Below are 17,923 nucleotides of genomic sequence, written 5' to 3'. Positions count from 1 at the left end.
TGGACTTAAATAATGGGTTGGCCAATGTACCAGGTGTGTGACCTTGGGCATGGTACTTTATGTGTGTCACAGCTTCCTCATCTGTAAAACGGTGATAATAATGTAACTATTACATATAGTCATTTTGGTGATTAAATTAGTTAATATATATAAAACACTTAGACTAGTGTCTGACACATTGCATGCACTATTACTATAAAGACAATACATCTTAACAAGATCTCTAAGGATGGAGAGAATGTCTTGTTTATATCTGTATCTCCAGAGACTAGCACTGTGCCTGGAATATATCTGGTATTCATATATTGAGAATATGAATGAATGAATTTCCATAGAGGTTTAGAGACTGAAGGTAAGCAGATAATATAATCAGTGCTATGGGTTTCAATGCTAACCGATTTTCATTTTTATTATAATAAAGAGCCTCTGACCATGGAAAGAGAAGTTGTATATGTTCAACTCCCTGGTGATAATTTTGCTGCTCATCTTTCTGTGAATGGTAATAGTATCAGTGTCTATTGGTGCTAATCTATCATGTCCCCCTGTAGCATGGATGATTAAAAAAAAATTACACACTTAAGTTCATTCTCAACTCAGAAAAAAATGCATTCTGCTTAATTTGTGCTTGCACCAGTCTGAGAGAGGATGCTATCTGTTTTTTTCAGCATGAAAAGGAGCTTAACCAAAGAATGCTGGTGTTTCTCAGATCTTCATTTTATTTTAATTTTTGTAGATTCCCAGGCTATAGGCAGATTCATCCAAAAATATACACTGAAAACAAAATGTTTTAAAATTTTCTCACTGTGTGGGAGTTTCTGCATTTTTCTATCTTTCCATTAACACCAAAAATGAAGCTCTGCCATCAGAGTAGACCTTGATTTCAGTGCATAGTCACATAGAGCTCTCCTAAGTTCAGCTCCAGTATGTTAAAGCAAATTCTCATTAGGTTGAAATTTTTAAATCGTCCAGAGATATTTTTTACATGTCATTCCCTTTGAACTTCTGTCCATGCTAATTTAAACATGGTCGGCATTTTCCTCCTTCTATATTGATACAGTCGCGCTCAAAGAATAAAATTCACCGGTGTCTTCTCCTTTGTATGTGTTCAATAGGTACCCCTGAAGCAATTACCTACTGTGACATGTGGGAGGAGTCATTCTGTAGGAGCTGGGGCCATGGGTAATATGATATGTGGTTGTTGTGTGTGTAATGTGCTAATACTTTTGACAGCAACCATCCTAAAGGGGTGTAGCAAGTCATTTGAAATTTGTACACAGACTGCCCTATCCATTACGCATCGCCCATATCATACCCATAATCTCCCAAGGCAGATATGCTATTACACTCAGTGGGCCAAGGGCTGCTGGTGCTTATATACACACAACTCCCACTGACTCTGTGCCACCGAGACACTTCAATGGGGGTTGTCAGCAGCATAAATTTAGCCCGGTACAGTCACCACCACAGCGGGTGCAGCTGAACAGAGAGACCTGGCTGTGTGTTAAAAAGGCTGGGGAAGAACAAAAAAGCTGCCAGTTTTCATAAGAAATCTTATCCCTCGAGCATTAAGAACCGTAGTCCGATACTCATCACACTCTTTATCCTTGTCCCACAACCTGCAATCCCAGGCTGGGACTTGGAAGCAGCTAAAACAGAGTGGGCATTTTTTTTTAAAAAAAAGCTGCTACAGGGCATAAAATTGTGCTTTGCATTCAACCTTATTATGTGAGGGGAAAAATTCCCCATAGATGATCTTTAGAACATTTATTTATCAAAATTTAAAGAAATATCTTGAATCAGTGACCTTTAAATAGAGAACATTTAAAATATACAAAACAAGGACACAGAGACCCTCAGCTTTTGAAAGTCACGAGTACCTCCAGATTGAATCACACCTTGTTATGGGTGTTATAATATATAACATATATATTGTTATGTTAATGTTAATTGCTGTATTAAACCTCTCCTAGTGCTTTTCAGCACATTATCTCATGGAATTCTTGGAAGTCTTTTTTGTGGCCCCTCAGACATCCCCACATCATATCTTTTAAGTGATCAGGTGTTAGTGACCTTAAGCTCTGGTTGCAGAAAACACCAGGATTTCATCCTTCCTCCTCAGAGTCAAGGCCCTGGGCCCTCGCAGTTGTAAACAATGAGGCCTATTCATAGTCTTCGGAAATGCTGTAGTTTGGCAAGCAGAGCCTGGGTTTGAATCCCTGCTCCATGCCACAGTAAGAGTGTGTCTCAGGCATGCTGTAAGCCCCACTTTTCTCATCTGTACCCCGAGGTTAACACAATAACTTCTTCATAGTGATACTGTGAGGACATCAGAAAAACCATGCGAAAGCACTTATGCAACTTACTCCAATGATTGCATGCATGCAACTGTTGCAGTGTTTGGTACTTAGTAGGCACTCAATAAAAGCTTCCTTTTTCTCTTTCCCCTTTTCTTCCCCACCGCATCCTAATAAGTTAATGCTCATGCAAGCCTATGCATATTAAGAAAGATACTACTTTAAAAAAATAAGTTCATTAAATTGTATTCCAAGAATAACAAATAGCCATGCACATTTAACAGAACGGATGTAAACATATATTCATCCTTTGGTTATTGGTATAGAACAGGTAAGAGTGACCTATTCAAAAGAAAAACAAAAAAATAAAGAGTAGGCAAATAACCAAATCAGATATTCAGTCAAGACTGATTCATGGCTATTTCCAGTGGAGATTTTAGCTGAGTTTAGGATCCCTGCCTCACACGACTGCTAAGGTACAATGGTTGGGAGTAGCCATTAAGAAGTTGAATGCGCCGGGCTCGGTAGCTCAGCCTGTAATCCCTCGCCTTGGGAGGCTGAGGTGAGTGGATTGCCTGAGCCCGCGGGTTCGAGACCCGCCTGGGCAACTTGGCAAGACCTCATCTCTACAACAAATAAAATAAAATAAAAATTAGCTGTGCATGGTAGCGCATGCCTGTAATTCTGGCTACTCGGAAGGCTGAGGTGGAAGGATTGCCGGAGCCCAGCAGGTCGAGGCTGCGGTGGCTGGGAGTGGCCACTGCACTACAGTCTGGGCGACAGAGTGAGACTCCAACTCAAAAAAAAAAAGAAGAAGTTGAATGCTTAATTCATTCATTTTCTTTTTCAGTTTGGGAAAGACCAAAAGTCGGGCACAATTCTGTTAATGCTGTAACAGTAGCATGTCTCATGGTAATGAATTTAGATATAAAAGACTATATTTTTCCTCAGTGAATTTAGCTTTCATGTCATTTCTTCATTTTTAAAAAATAGTTCACAATATGAGGACCCTAGTTTGAGGTTAAATTAATCATGCATTTAAAAATTACGTCACTGTAAAATACTTCTGCTCATTCTAAAATGGGTAGTCTAGGTCACATTTAAAAAAATGTGTTCTTGAATGTGAAAAAGTGCAATAGGTTAATCTGAAAGGTATGAATAATTCAACACAGAGTCGTGCATTTCTTTTTATATGTTTTCCTATATTAAAATATTGCTTTATCATTGTTAGATAAATTCTCGTTGGCACTTGTAACTCTGTTAGAGCTCAAATGTGAGACGCAGTATTGTGTTTTGTAGAAGAAAGTAGTCAACTGAAGTTTAGGAAATTTGGAAAGAGCACATGGAGTTCTGTGTGTGTGTGTTAGATGGGAAATTGACTTCTTTCAGTTCACAAAGTAATATCTGGTTTGAAGTTGCAGTCAAAAAATGTTGGAAGTAAAAAACAAAATTGATCAGGATTCATACAGAATTCGGGGATTTTGAAGGTGTGTGTGAGGATTTGGTAGTAGTGATAGCAATGTAGCCACTTCTATTTATGTAATAAATGCAGCAAAAACAAAATAAGGCTTGTTCTACATACAAGTTTAGGTAGTAAATCAAGCTCTAAATGGAAAATAAAATTGATATGCATGTATCCAAATACACATAAACTCTTTAAATTCTTTTTGTCTTATCAAAGATAATAGAAAAATAATAAAATGCAAATCATCTGCCTTCAGCCTTCCAACTTTGTTTCCTTTTATGAAGGGGTGACCATATTGGTCTCTCAAGTTTTGGCTAATTTTGTGGTCAGTGAGTCTTGTCAAACAGAAATTCTTTAAAAAACTGGGTAGTGTCCCTGCTCATCTACACTTTGCCTCAGTTTTGCTTATCCCTCTGCCCTCCTTTACCTGTCAGATCATAGTATCACATCAGCCTGCATCAAATTGATTTAGGACAGTAAGCATCTCCTCCAAAATTAAATTCCCTGTGAAAACAGTACCACCACTACCATCAAAAAAGCATTATGGGAAAAGTGTCAGAAGTTGAGCTAAAATGAAGGCCGAATCCTTTATATCAGGGAGAAGGGGAAAGGGGTCAGACAGAAAGAGAAGCGAAAGGAAAAGCAGGGCAGGAGGAGAGACACGAAGGAGAGGAGGGACCTAAATTAGAACAAGAGGCGATGTTTATTAATAACCTTACTGACCCACAGGCCCCTGACACAAAATACATTAAGTATTCTTGGGACACTCTGGTCTGTCACTCACAGGAGGAACAAATAAAATGGTGTTGGAAGCTGCAAACTTTCAGAGAATAGATTAAAAAGGGGAAGAAAAAAAACGAAAACCAGAATAAAGTAATGGCATAGACTCACAAGCTCTAGAAGCCTACGGCCCGGGTTCTCCTGTCTCCTGCAGTATCATCTCCAGTCTACTTGATACCTACATACGCCAGCAGAGTAGGACTGAGAAAACACAAGAAAAATGTTGTCTTGGTTGCTAAAAAGATACAGTCATTGTATATTTTGGAAATTATAGGAAAACATGAAGAAGCAAATAAAATTGCCTCTGGTCCCTCTGCTAAAGTATAGTCGTTGTAAACACTTCAATATACATTGTCTAATCTTTTTCCTCTAGATTTTTTACACACATATATTTGTGTGTTTGAAAACGCGATTGGGACCCTGCTGTAGTCCACTACTTTGTAAACTGCTTTCCTCATTTGACAAGACATAATAAATATTTACTCATGTTGTTAAACTCATTCTAAAACGCGATTTTTATGCCTGCATCATATTTCTTTACTTGTAGGTACTATCATTCGCTAACTCATCTCACCTCTTGTTAGATAGTTCTATCATTTGCAACTTTCTGCCTTTATAAAACCTTTATGTGTATCTTCATTTCCTCAGGATAAATTACTATATGTGAAAATCTTGGGCAAAGCCTTCTTCTTTTTTTCTTTTGGTTAAATTTTCTGGAGTTGCCCACCAAAGTATTTACACCAATTTATATTCTCATTCAGTGAATGAGAATGCAGATTGCAGGAACTATCATTAACTCTTTCTAAAATAGGATAAAAACCGTAGTGTTCTATTCTGTTTCTTTTGATTATTTGTGACGCTGTCTTCCCATTTCTTGACTGTCTTGTGGGTATGTGATTTGCCTGCTTGTTTTTATTTTTATGTATTAACTTTTGCCCTGTGACTCTATTTTTTTTTATGTATTAACTTTTACCCTGTGACTCTATTGAGGTATTCATTGATTTTCTTTTAAATTATAAAAGTTCTTTACATATTAAGTTTATTAATCCTTTCACTATCACGTATTGCAAACATCTCCATTTTGTCATTTGGGTTTTAATTGTTAATGGTTTTTTTATGTACATGTTTATAAATTTAAGTACATAAATATTTTCCTCTGCTTTTACATTTAAAAATGCATTGCACACTCCAAAGTGAAATCAATATTAACCTATATTTTCCACTGGTGTTTTATGTTTTAAGAAAATATTTTAATAAACATTTAAATCATTTATTTAATGATATTTATTTTAGTCCATGTGGTAAGAATATATGTAATAAAACTTCTTTTCCTTACTGATCTCAATGTATGAATTGTGGCTGTTTCTGTGTTTTCATATTTTATTTTATTACCTTTCTATCTTCATCACTTTGCCAAAGCTTTCCCTTTTTGTTTTTATAATTGACCAAAATGCTTTCATATCCAGTAACACAGGTTTTTATTATTAATATCCTGGGTGATGCTCTCTTATTTGGTATTCCATAAGAGTGAATCAAGATCAAAATGTAAGAGAATACAGTTTATATATTAATGTGTGGGGAGTTGAGGTTTTTTAATATTGGGTTTTCTCATGTAGAAATAAACCATGATTTCTTATTTATCTTTTTGTATAACTTCTGTAAAGTTGCAGTTTCATCCTGTATTTCATCAATACAGTCTCATTTTTATTCAATGATATTGTGCACGCAATGTCTATTTCATGACTTTACTGAGAAATGTTATTTATGTAAACATTTTTATTTTGTGTTTGCCACTTTGCTGGTTGTTTATTCAAATTATTTGCTAACTTGAGTCTTTTGGATCATCTTGGTAGATAACATTACCATCTACAAATGAAGATCATGCTGTCCCTTTCCCAAAATTATATAATTATTTTTCCTATCTTATTGCAAAAGACTAGAACTTCCACATTATTTAAAAATATTCTTCATTAGGAAGGTCACCCACGTTTCACTATTAGCAATGATGGCTTGAATATATTGTATTGTTGATGAGCTCTGGCTTTTGGATGTGTTATGGCTTCAACTTTCAATCATCCTTCCTGAACTTTCTGTTCCCTAGTCCTGTTGTATGCCTCCCAGTACTGAGTAAGTCTTATCCTTTTTATACAAGAACTTTTATACACACAGCCTTGTCTTGTGTCTACTGATGTTTCTTCTGAGTCACAACATCCATGGTTAACTGTAGAGGAACTCTCTTTCAACTCTCGGACCAATGCATTAAAAATCTGAACCACCCTTGTTTTATTTAGTAAATCAAATGAAATGACTGGGCTATTTTCTGCCACATTAAAAGTTAGTGTCTTGAATAAGATTTTTTATTTTTCCATTTAAAAAATACTAAACTGTTTTCTGACATAAAAATGATCATTTCATTTGAATTTGCTGAATCTTTGCCAGGAAAAAGTAAAAATAACCTGGTATTCTACATAAGGCCATACAAAAAGGATTGGTTCCATGGTTTAAACTGGTTGGAATAATGTATGAAAACAGAGTGAGGGAAAAAATAACAGTAACAGTTAGCAAAAGTGCTGGAGTTACACATAGGGAGGCAGGATAATGAGTGCCTTTGGGGTAGCTCAGGTCTAATAACCATGGGACCTTGAACATGTCTCTATATCACCCTTTGCCTCCATTTCTTCAGCTCTAAATTGAGCATCTTTGCCTTACGAGGATAATGTAAGAATTGGAGACAACTTCTGTAAAGTAGCTAGTTCAATACTTGGCACCTAGCTGGCACTTACAAGAGAAACTGTTAGGCCCTGACAGGGTTTAAAGGCAGGAATATGGGCAGGTTTTATTAAACAAATGGAAAGAAAGAACCTTCTCCACCATGACTTTCTACATAGAGCTAACCCCAACCAGGCTCAAGAAGTCTAGGATGTAGCCAGCAGGAACTGCTGTATTTGGGGTATGGTTGGAGGGCTCCCCAGCCTCTGCCCAAAGCAGTGGAAACAATCAGTCTTCTTTTCTCTCCTTTGTCTGGCTTGGCCTTTGCTTTAATCGCAGAGTTTTATTGCACCCCACTTCCTATCCCACCCTGGTGGAGAGTGAGTTGTGAATGTTTAGATACTGTCTTCCTTTGAGGGGGACAGCAGGGTTCCTCATTTTGATAATACAGTAAATTTAATCATTGTAGCCATGTGCCTGGTATCTAAGAATCTTCTCATCAGCACCCCTTAATGTTTACAATTTTTTAGCTTGGGAAGGACCCCTATTAGTATCAATTTTAGGTTTTAACAAAGCAGAATAATGATTTTCTTTTTCTGTAATTTCCCCCAAAGATAGAGATATTTATTTATTTTAAAAAAATGTAGTGGGAGGTATCTGTATTATTATTGTTTAAAATCAATTATCCTTTACATCATGTTTTTTTCTGTTGTTTATTTTATCTGTCCTGCTTTCCCAGAGGGGTAGAATTAAGACCCCCATTTGGTTTTTATTAGTGTAATCAGTTAATAACTGTTCTATAATGCTTTACTTATTGTGTTAATTTTCTGTAGTTATATCCAGAGGCAGCTTCCTGGAAGTCCACATTTAAAAAAAAAAAAACAGATCTAGCTTACTTCTCCTTTAATGGGTCCAGTTTCCATTTATAGTTACAGTTATGATTATCAAACACTATTGAATTACAAGGTCATTGAAAATATATATAAACTATAGCTAGCATTTTAAATATATCTGTGGTAAGCCTAAACATTCCATTAGTATGATGATAGTCCAAACACTAATCCTAGTGTTTTGTCGATGACAGCTTATTACACCAGTTCTTTGGATCTGCCCTGAATATGTCAGAGGTATAGGTGTGTGCTCTTGCTGGGCATATTGTGACAGACACTGCAGTTCTTTGCCTAGGTGCCTAAACTCTGGGTCTCAGGGACCATTGTTAGGATTGCTCTTGGAGTTCTAATGTAAATGTATCCTATATGGACTTTGGTGTTTAAATAGCTAGCTATCAAATTAATTAAAATGAGGCTTCAAAGCAAACCATAGAGAGGCCGAGTGTGGTGGCTTACATCTGAATCCTAGCACTTTGTAAGGCTGAGGCTGGAGGATGGCTTGAGGCCAGGAGTCTGAGACCAGCCAGGGTAACATAGGGAGACCCCTATCTCTAAAACAAACAAACAAACACCTTTAATGAGAAAAGCAGACCACAGACAGCAACAGACTAACATACCTGAAGGGTAATTAAGAAAACTTTTGCAATAAATATGATAGGTTGGGACCCTAAGTTAGAGGCATTCTGAATTAGATGAATGTACTCAAGTGAAAAGAACTTGACTCAGCAGTCAGCATCATGGGTTCTAGATCTACCTTTAACATGGCCTAGCTTTTAAGGTCTCTGGGGGGTCTCAGTTTTTCAAAAGTGCAAAAGGAGGAGGAGTCAAGATGCAAGTTCTAAGGTTCCTCTGCATTTGCACTTTATGAGCTGCTCAGTCAGGGGTGGCTCTGTGCAGAGATTCAGTGAGGAGGAGTCACTAGCAGATCAGGACTGGATCAGGACACTGCTGAGTCTCTGGAGATGGGCGTGGCACTTGGCACAAAATAGGAACCCATTCATACTTTATAATAAATCGGTGTTTATTATGAAACCTAAGTAAAACTCTAGTTTGAGAGGAAGTGGGGAGAGAGCACTAGATCACAAAGTCATTAGGCCGGCGGCTATGTGACCCTGGCAAGTCACTTAAATTCTCTGTCTTTCCTTCTTCATTTGTCACATAAAGAGTTTGGAGAAGAATAACCAAAGTAGCTTTTAACTAAGGAAGTCAATGATCTTATAAGAATTGCCAACCATGTAAAGCAGATATGGAGATTCAGATGCTTTACCACATCTGGTGCCCAGAGGAGGGGAGCGTGTTTCCTATGATGTGGTACTCACTGGGAAGATATTCAGGAGGTTGCTATGGGGATGGGCTTGAGAAGGAGAGGAAGGAAAGGAGAGCTACATGCTAAAGTTTGGCTGGGGATTTCATGCAAAGAAGGAAATGAGGTCTCCTGTACTTGCCTGTTATTAAGATAAAGAATGTATCAAATGCTGTGTCTAAATCAGTTCAGTGCCGAGTTCCTAGCGCAGGGCGCCACCTGCTTTGGCTGTTTCCATGTCCTGCCCAGGGGGGTGATGTTTGAGAGCTTTCCCTTCAGGCATTGCCCTCGTAGAAGGTAATGGACAGCCGCAGCATATTTGAAGAGAAGAGAGAAAAAGTCTGTGTGCATTTCAATGGAAGCACTTTTAAGGCATTTCAAAAAGGAGTCTGAAAAATAATTACAAAGTTTAAAAAGAGAGAGTCTTAGCTTTGATCTGATTTTCTTCTGAAAAGCAATTTGGTACATAATTTTTCAAGTGCTAAACTACAAATTCTAATGACTGAACTCGAATGCTTTCATTTGCAACTTGGGACTTCTATTCTCCCCCAAAAGTTAAAAAAAATTATTATGATGATTTTCCAGAGAGATTAATGCATAAAGCATTTGCTGGTCAGCTCTATAAAAACTACAGCAGCATAGAATAGCTGAGATTAAAAGCTAGATTTAAATCATGCGAGGGCTCAGTTAATATCAGTGCCTAATTAAGGAATCTGTAAAGTTGATTTGATGGAGAAAAATTCTATCAAGGTGTGATTGGAATTTTCCCTCCCAATTGCTGTTGGGGACTTTTAGGGGAATGTATCCTACATGGACTTTTGTATTCACAGGACTAGTTCTCAAATTAAAATGGAGCTTTCAGAGGAGAGCATTGGGACAAACTAATTTACCTGAAGGGTAACAGGAGGTTCTTACCTAAAAATAAATGTGATAGATTGAGCCTCAATGTTAGATTGCGTTTCTCCTTAGTTTTAAAATTCTGAAATCCTTCATAATTCAAATATATAAATGTTAGACTGCCATCGTCTTGAGGGCAGATAACGTGTATTCTTTTTTGTGTTCCCAGCACTTTGCACATATTTCTTAGTACATAATAGATTCCCATTAGATATTTATGAAATAGGAGAATTAAAATACTTTGGTAATTTTTAAAAAGGTTCTTGCAGAGCATGGTGCCGTGTTGTGGCCATCTTCTCTCCAAAAACTAGATGGATCGGCATGTGGTGCACCAACTCGGGAGCTTTGCAGAGGCAGCCTGCAGGCTGAATCTGGCCAAGGTTTGTCTATTCTTCAAAAATTGAGAAGCTTCAGCTTCACATAGCAATATGAATCTCTAGATCCCTTTGAAACATCTGAAGTTGTGACACTGTTTGGCCCGCAGCTGCACATAGTGACAGTTCACCAAGGGCCCACGAGCAGCTGCCCCCACTAAACAGGATCCTTTCACAGTTTGCCACCATTAATAAATGTGATAGATTGGGCCCCCATGTTAGGTTGCATTCTGAATTAGATGGATGGATTGAATCTCTTTGCATTTGACTCCAGGCTGACTTTACTTTCTTATTTAACAGCCTTGACTAGGGGATAGACGCTCAGGAATAGGAGAGACTATTTGGTGTGTCTTTCTATCACTGTTGGATTTGAATGAGTTAAAGATTTAAGTGTAAGCTTAATTGTTTTCTCCAGCCCCACGAAAAGAGAAGGAGAGACTCTAAGTATCAGCCTTGGAGTGAATCTGCAGTGCGCACATTCCTACGACTCCATTGTAGTTCCTGAGGGAAACGGGCAGGCTACAAGCACTAAATAACCCAAATGACACTGGGTAGGAGCTCATTGGGGAGCTGTTCAAGAGTTTGTCAGAGCATATTAAAATACAATACATTCGCATAATCAAAAAAGGTACATCAGTCCATCTGTCTACACATTCCTTTCTGATACTAAATTTGTCCAGGGATATTTCAAAATGACATCACCTACCCATACCCCTTCCTTTGTGATCAAAATGTGGGAAGAATGGAGAGCAAATCAGAATAATGCACACTGGTGAAAGTCCTATAATTGAAATCATTATTGCTTAAGACACCATTGCTTTAATCAGTCCTATCATAAATCAATGCTTTTCACAAGTGAAGGTTTAAAATAAAGTGCTGTTAAACAAATTGGGCCTCTTAAAAGGCATGATGCAATTGGGAAGCTCCTGAAAATGGATAAAAAAGTGCTTTCTGAACGGATTCACTGGTTCTAGTATTTTATCTTCCACTTAATTTAAAAAAATATATTACCTGGTCTTTTCTTAGAAATTACATATTGGAGGTCTATAATGACCAAGCCTTTAACCCATTAAAAAAATTTACTCCCAGGAACAGTTAATATTTGACGTTTAATTGCTTTTTCTTGTTGGAGAGGAAAATCTGTTTCTTTCCTTCCTTTCTTGATTGACTTTTCAAAAATCGCTTTGTGAGCTATAAAGATAGAAGGGAGTTATTGATTTTCAAAAACTCAAGTACACATCTGTGCATATGCACACATACATGAGTGTTTGCACATAGATAAAATCTCTCATGTATGTGGCACGTCTCCCACAATAACTGCAAGGTGGATGTGACCATCTCTAAGTAATAGATTGGGGGGCAGAGGTCTAGAGATGTTAAGTGCCTGCATGAGTTCACCCAGGTAGTAAGCTGTGGGAGTTTTGTCCATGGAGCCAGGTCAGAATGTCAGGCCGCCAGTCCCATCTTGGGGCATAAGTTCTCCCAACCTGTTTTAGACAACACCAGATTCTGGGATTTAGCAGGTAATGCTGTATCACCTACAATTGTCAAAAGAGTCCAACTATGATTGAGCCGTCTGTGTGAGTCGTCCATTGTAACTGAGCAGTTGAATCAGTCTTGATTGTTTTCTTTTTTTTTTTTTTTTTTTTTGAGTTGGAGTCTCACTCTGTCACCCAGACTGGAGTGCAGTGGCCACTCCCTGCCACCACAGCCTCGACCTGCTGGGCTCCGGCGATCCTTCTGCCTCAGCCTCCAAGTAGCTGGAACTACAGGCGCGCGCTACCACACCTGGCTAATTTTTTGATTTATTGTAGAGATGAGGTCTCGTCAAGTTGCCCAGACAGGTCTCGAATCCATGGGCTCAGACAATCCACTCACCCCAGCCTCCCAAAGCACTGGGATTACAGGCTGAGCCACCAAGCCCGGCTCAGTTGAATCAGTCTTATATGTTCACATTCACTTAGAGAGTTCTCATCAGAGTCTGGCATGGCTGAGCAGGGAGGTCAGATGTTTTCTTATTAGAACAATGCCCATAAGGACTTCAGATGAATTTTTGGGCTTCTTTAGGCATGTTTCGAGAGAAAAAGGGGGCAGTAGGACATCGAAGTAGAAAGGGTGAGGAAAAGTCTCCACTTGGTTGCCTAGACTTAGAAAATTTCCATTTCAATATTGTCTCTCCTATCTTACATGTAGTAATTTCATCATCAAAAGTCAAAGTATTTTCTTGCTTTCTTTTCTTCTTTTTCTTCCTCTTCCTACAAAAGCAGGCATTATTTAAGCCTCTTGAATAGCTCCACAAACCAACTGCTCCTCTTCGGATGATCCCTTTCAGAGCTCAGATGATGTGCCTTCTTGGGTGACAACTTCTATGACTTGTGGCCAGATGTGGGCTGTGTCATTCTGCCTTATTCCACCTTGCAAGAAAATATTTGTGTATTGACCTCACCAGGTCCCAGTTCCCCTGGGAATAGCCCTATGTGCACCATCTTCACAGCAGTGGCAGGCAGTTGAATTTCTGGCCTTCACAGGACCGCTGGACATCTGGCAGAAAACTGGAACATTGTTCTTCCCTTCTGCAACTTCAGGTAGCCAGAACACCACAAGGTGTATGATTGTAGGTTGATCTCATGAGTGATTGAGTATAATACTCCAAGAAAGTGCTCAGAAGGAAACTGGCTGATATTGAATGGAAACTTGCACCATTCACAGATACCCCGCCCCCCCCAGATCTGGAAACACAAAATCTTACTTGTACACATTTAAAATTTTAAAAATTTCCTTTTATTTTTGCCTCTTTTTTTCTGTGTTCTTTCCTTTTTCTCTTATTCTTAGTTAATAGCAATTTCCATGGTTCACCAAGGAGTTGTGAAACTGACACCCTTGTACTGCTGTGATAGGGTACATTGGCAATACCCTTTTGGAAACTTATTTACAGTGTGTGTCAAGGGCCATAAAAAATTTATGAGAACTATGTGGTAATAATGAAATAGAATATGTACTCTAATACTTACAAATATATAGGTAAAATAAGCATAATCATACTAATAGGTAACATTTATTGCTTATTTAATACATGACAGGCACTGTGCCAAATGTTTTATTGGCATTGTCTCATTTAATCTGTACATAGACTTTGTGTGGTAGATATTATTATATCTCCATTTTACAGATGAAAAAAGAGAGGTACGGGAAGATTTTCTGGTTTATTCAGAGTCACAGTGCTACTGTGAGATTTCAACCCTGTCCTGATTAACTACAGAGATTACCCTTTTAATTTATTAATATAATACCCTATATTTCCTCATAATATGTGGCTAATTTTAAGTCAAAAATAAACAACAAAAAACTCACACCAACAAACAAAAATCTGACAAGCTCTACTCTTACAATACCCACATGCAAAAGTAAATAGAAAAGCTTAGATTGAGAGAAAATAGCCAAGCTTAAAAAGGCTTATGTGCAACCAGTTAATAAAATGAAAGGTAGTTGTCTGAAGCAACACTTAAATGTTTTAAGGTTTTTTCCTCTGAATCGAAATGAAGCACTATACTTAAGTGATCTTTTACAAAGAGAATGTAGATATTATTATCCTGCCAATTTAAAGAAGAGCCAAGGAAACAAGTTTTACATATAGTTGCAAAGGATTTTCTCCAGATTTACTTGAGAAGAATTTTCTTTTGGACTGGAGCTTTAGCCATAGTTTCGCAGAATGTCCTTTATGCCACAGTTTGGGGGAATGTCCTTTCTCCAATAGTTCAAACACTGATAAAGTTTCTTCAGTGTTTTCTACATGTGGATAACTGAGGTCTGTAAAGTAAGTAAAATCAATAATTTAGTTGCAATGTTTTCCTTAATAAGATTCCTTTTTTTCTGGGCATTTGTATTCAAATGCATGGCTAACAATTGCCTTTTGGACTTTCCATGTTAGGGTGAAGACAACCACATGGCATATATCATCGAAAATCAAAGTTTGTGCCAGGAGATGTCATTGACTCTATAACAAAGGAAAAAGCTTCACTAGGTGAGTGGACAGCATGATGAGTGACTTTTCTTACCACACCTGCAGCAATGCACTTTCATTAAATACATATGTGTTAAGCACTCGTGTGTCAAGGTGCAATGATAGATGCATGTAAAAAAATGGGTCAGTGTTGCTCTTGTATGAGATCTGCCAAGCACTCCAACGTGTGGAAGTTTGGAAGTGCTCAGGCAGCTAATGAGATCACAGGCAAGGCATGACTTCATTCCCTGTAATATTTTCATCATTAGGAAGAGGGAAGTTGTCATCTCTGAATTGTACCCCACATCTTTAAAATAATCATAATAATAAAAAAGAAAAAGGGAAGTTATTTTTACCATTTCTGTTTTCTAGAATTTCCAAAATTCTCAGGTAGGATTCCCAAAAGACTTTATATGTACTCTCTAGGTCCTATTCAGGATTGTGTGAAGAGAAGACAGAAATGCCATGGTTAGAAGTCATTGGTCCCTCTAGTCTAGAAACTTCCCATTGGCGGTGGCCTCTGCCTATGTTACAGAAGATGGCAGACATATGAGCCATTGTGTGCCTGGCCAGTTATACAATGCTCCATCACAGGGGGAAATTCCTGCTTCACCCCAGCTGGTGAGCAGCTCTGCCCTGAAGCCCAGGACGGACATGCCTTGTAACTTTTTAACCTAGTTAGTGTAACTGCCAATATTATTCCTATTCATATAAATGTCTAATCCTTTCTTGAATCTTGCTAGACTATTTACCTCAATAATATCCTGTGGCACTGAATTCCACAGGTATATTATACGCTGCTTTAAAAAGTATTTCCTTATTTTAGTTTTAGATTTGTTGCCTTTTAACATCACAAAATAGTCCTTGTTCTTACATTAAGTGGCACAGGGTAGAGGCATTTTAAGTTGACCCTTAATCCTTCCAAGCACTTTCTTCACTATTATTAAAACCCTATCTTCTTCATACATTTTTTATTTTGTCACAAATAATCTTAACTAAATAAAATGATTTATGTTGGCAGTCTCACACTATCTTGGATATGTAGTAGGCATTAGAAAAAAACTCTCTTTGATATTCAGTGTCATTTATTGGATACACATTTAGGTCCAGGAACTGTTCTAATTTTGGAGAGACGGCCTGGAACAAGACTAGGTCCTTGTTCAGAATTTTCTTGAGAGAGAGACAAACAATAAAATTGTGAGAAAATGTATAAACTGCATGGTGTCAGATGGTACTAAGTATTAAGGAAAAATTAAAGGAGTGACTGAGAAAGGTTAGCGGGGACCGCTTTGAATTGCATGGTCAGAGAGCGGCATCTGAAAAGGGGACAGTTGCCATTGGCCATCCAGGGGTCATCTATACGAAGTGTCCATGAAGGTGAACTCCAGAACAATGCCCAGCAGTAGTTGAACCTCCATCATTATTTGTCGAGTGCATGAATGAATCAAGGTTGAGAAGGGAAGTCTTAGTTCCTGAATACATCCAGGATGACCTTTTCTCCAATCTCCATGTTCTGTAACTCTAAAGACTGTTGAAGTGGACAAAGCAGAGGATTTAGTTAGACTCAGATTTCAAGATGGACCCTGGTCCCCAGCTAACCAGCTGCATGACTTTGGGCAAGTGACCTCGTTACTCTCAACCAGAATTGTCTCTTACAAAAATAGGAGCAAACTTCCTTCCTTCATGGGGGTTGAATGACTGTGGGAATTCTTTATAAACTGTCAAATGGCATAGAGATATTAGTTATTCTTGCAAGAATCAGTTGTTCTCCTCTGCCAGCTCCCTTTGGTCTTTCATTCTTTTCTTCATCTCTTGTTTTCTCTGTTCCCTATTTCATCTCTGCCTCTGCCTGACCCACCAGTGGCATCCATGGTACTTAGCTTTTTGCCCTAGAGGTGGTTTAAGCAGGGTGGATTTACCTTTCTGAAAATCTTGTCTATTTCTTAAGGACTTTGGACATCGAGTCAGACAGAGCCGTTGCATGTTGGTGCAGTGGGCTGGATGTGGCTTTTGAATAGTGATTGTTTGCTTTTATTTTGTTTACTGCTTAATCTTCTGGGGTCAGGTTAACCCAACTTCTATATATAAAGACAGAGTCCTAGCCTGGATTTCTGAGGGAATCTGTCCCCAGAAACCAAGACTTTGGTTGAAATGATGCAAATTCCTGCCGCAGCCTCTCTCTGCTTTCCAGCATGATAGGCATATACCACTTCCTCACATTGCATCTTGTGATTCTTTTTAATTGCCCCTTAATGTATTTTTTTCCTCGTTTAGGCAATTTGAAGTAGAGGCATGTGCAGCTCTGCATAATAATGTATTATAGGAGACATTTCAAGGAATAAATTATTAGGATTGTTTACATGCTTGGTTCAAATTTACTGACAAACTGTTTAGGCCTTAGTTTTATGATGTGGCTGTCAGTGAGGTACCTTCTGGGTAAAACGCTGAAACAGGAGAAGTTGCCCTTTGCTGTTCCTCACCTGCACTTCCTCTGCCTTGCTCCTGCCCTTTCAACATCTCCCTCCCTTCCCACCCCCAAATAAATTTGTGGAGCTGCCAGGCCTTTTGCACCTCAATGTGAAGACATTTTCCTGGGTCCTCCCCAGGCCTGCCCCCAACAAAGATGAGGCACTCAAAAGAATAAATCTTCAATGGTATAATTTTAGACACTTGTGGCAACTGGGAAGGGAGGCTATTTTTGGCTGTGGGGCTTTCTCCTTTGACCTGAGATGATATTGCCTTCCCTGTTGCTAGTGTGTCCAGCCAGCCCTGCATGAGCCCTGCATAAGCAACGCATTTGCCATTCCTGGGAGTAGCTTCTTCATTTCCCTGCTGGGTAGCTCCAATTTTTTTTTTTTAACCTTATACAGTGAGTACTCTGCACTTTTGCTTTTATTTTTTATTTATCTATTTTTTTCATCCACAATTCTGTGCGTTTGTGCCATGGGGTGGATCCATTGGCATGTGTGCACCTAGGCATGTCCCAGGCTGACACTCCAGCTGGGTGGTGGTCCAGGCCACCTCTGAGAGGCCGCACAGATGGAACGGACTTCCTTCCATAGAGGCAGTGGGGAAGATTTCTGTTCCAATTTCTGTGTCTTCCTCAGTTGTGTGCTTGATCAGCTGCTCAGTGACTACACTATGAGTCACTCCCTCTCTGAGCGAGGTGGGTGTCCAGGCCACAGTGCCCGAGCAGTCCCACCTACACTGC

The sequence above is a fragment of the Carlito syrichta genome, unplaced genomic scaffold (assembly GCF_000164805.1).
Source record: "Carlito syrichta isolate Samal-C Ts95f unplaced genomic scaffold, Tarsius_syrichta-2.0.1 Scaffold268094, whole genome shotgun sequence".
Lineage (NCBI taxonomy): Eukaryota > Metazoa > Chordata > Mammalia > Primates > Tarsiidae > Carlito > Carlito syrichta.
Note: the sequence above shows the minus strand (reverse complement) of the source record.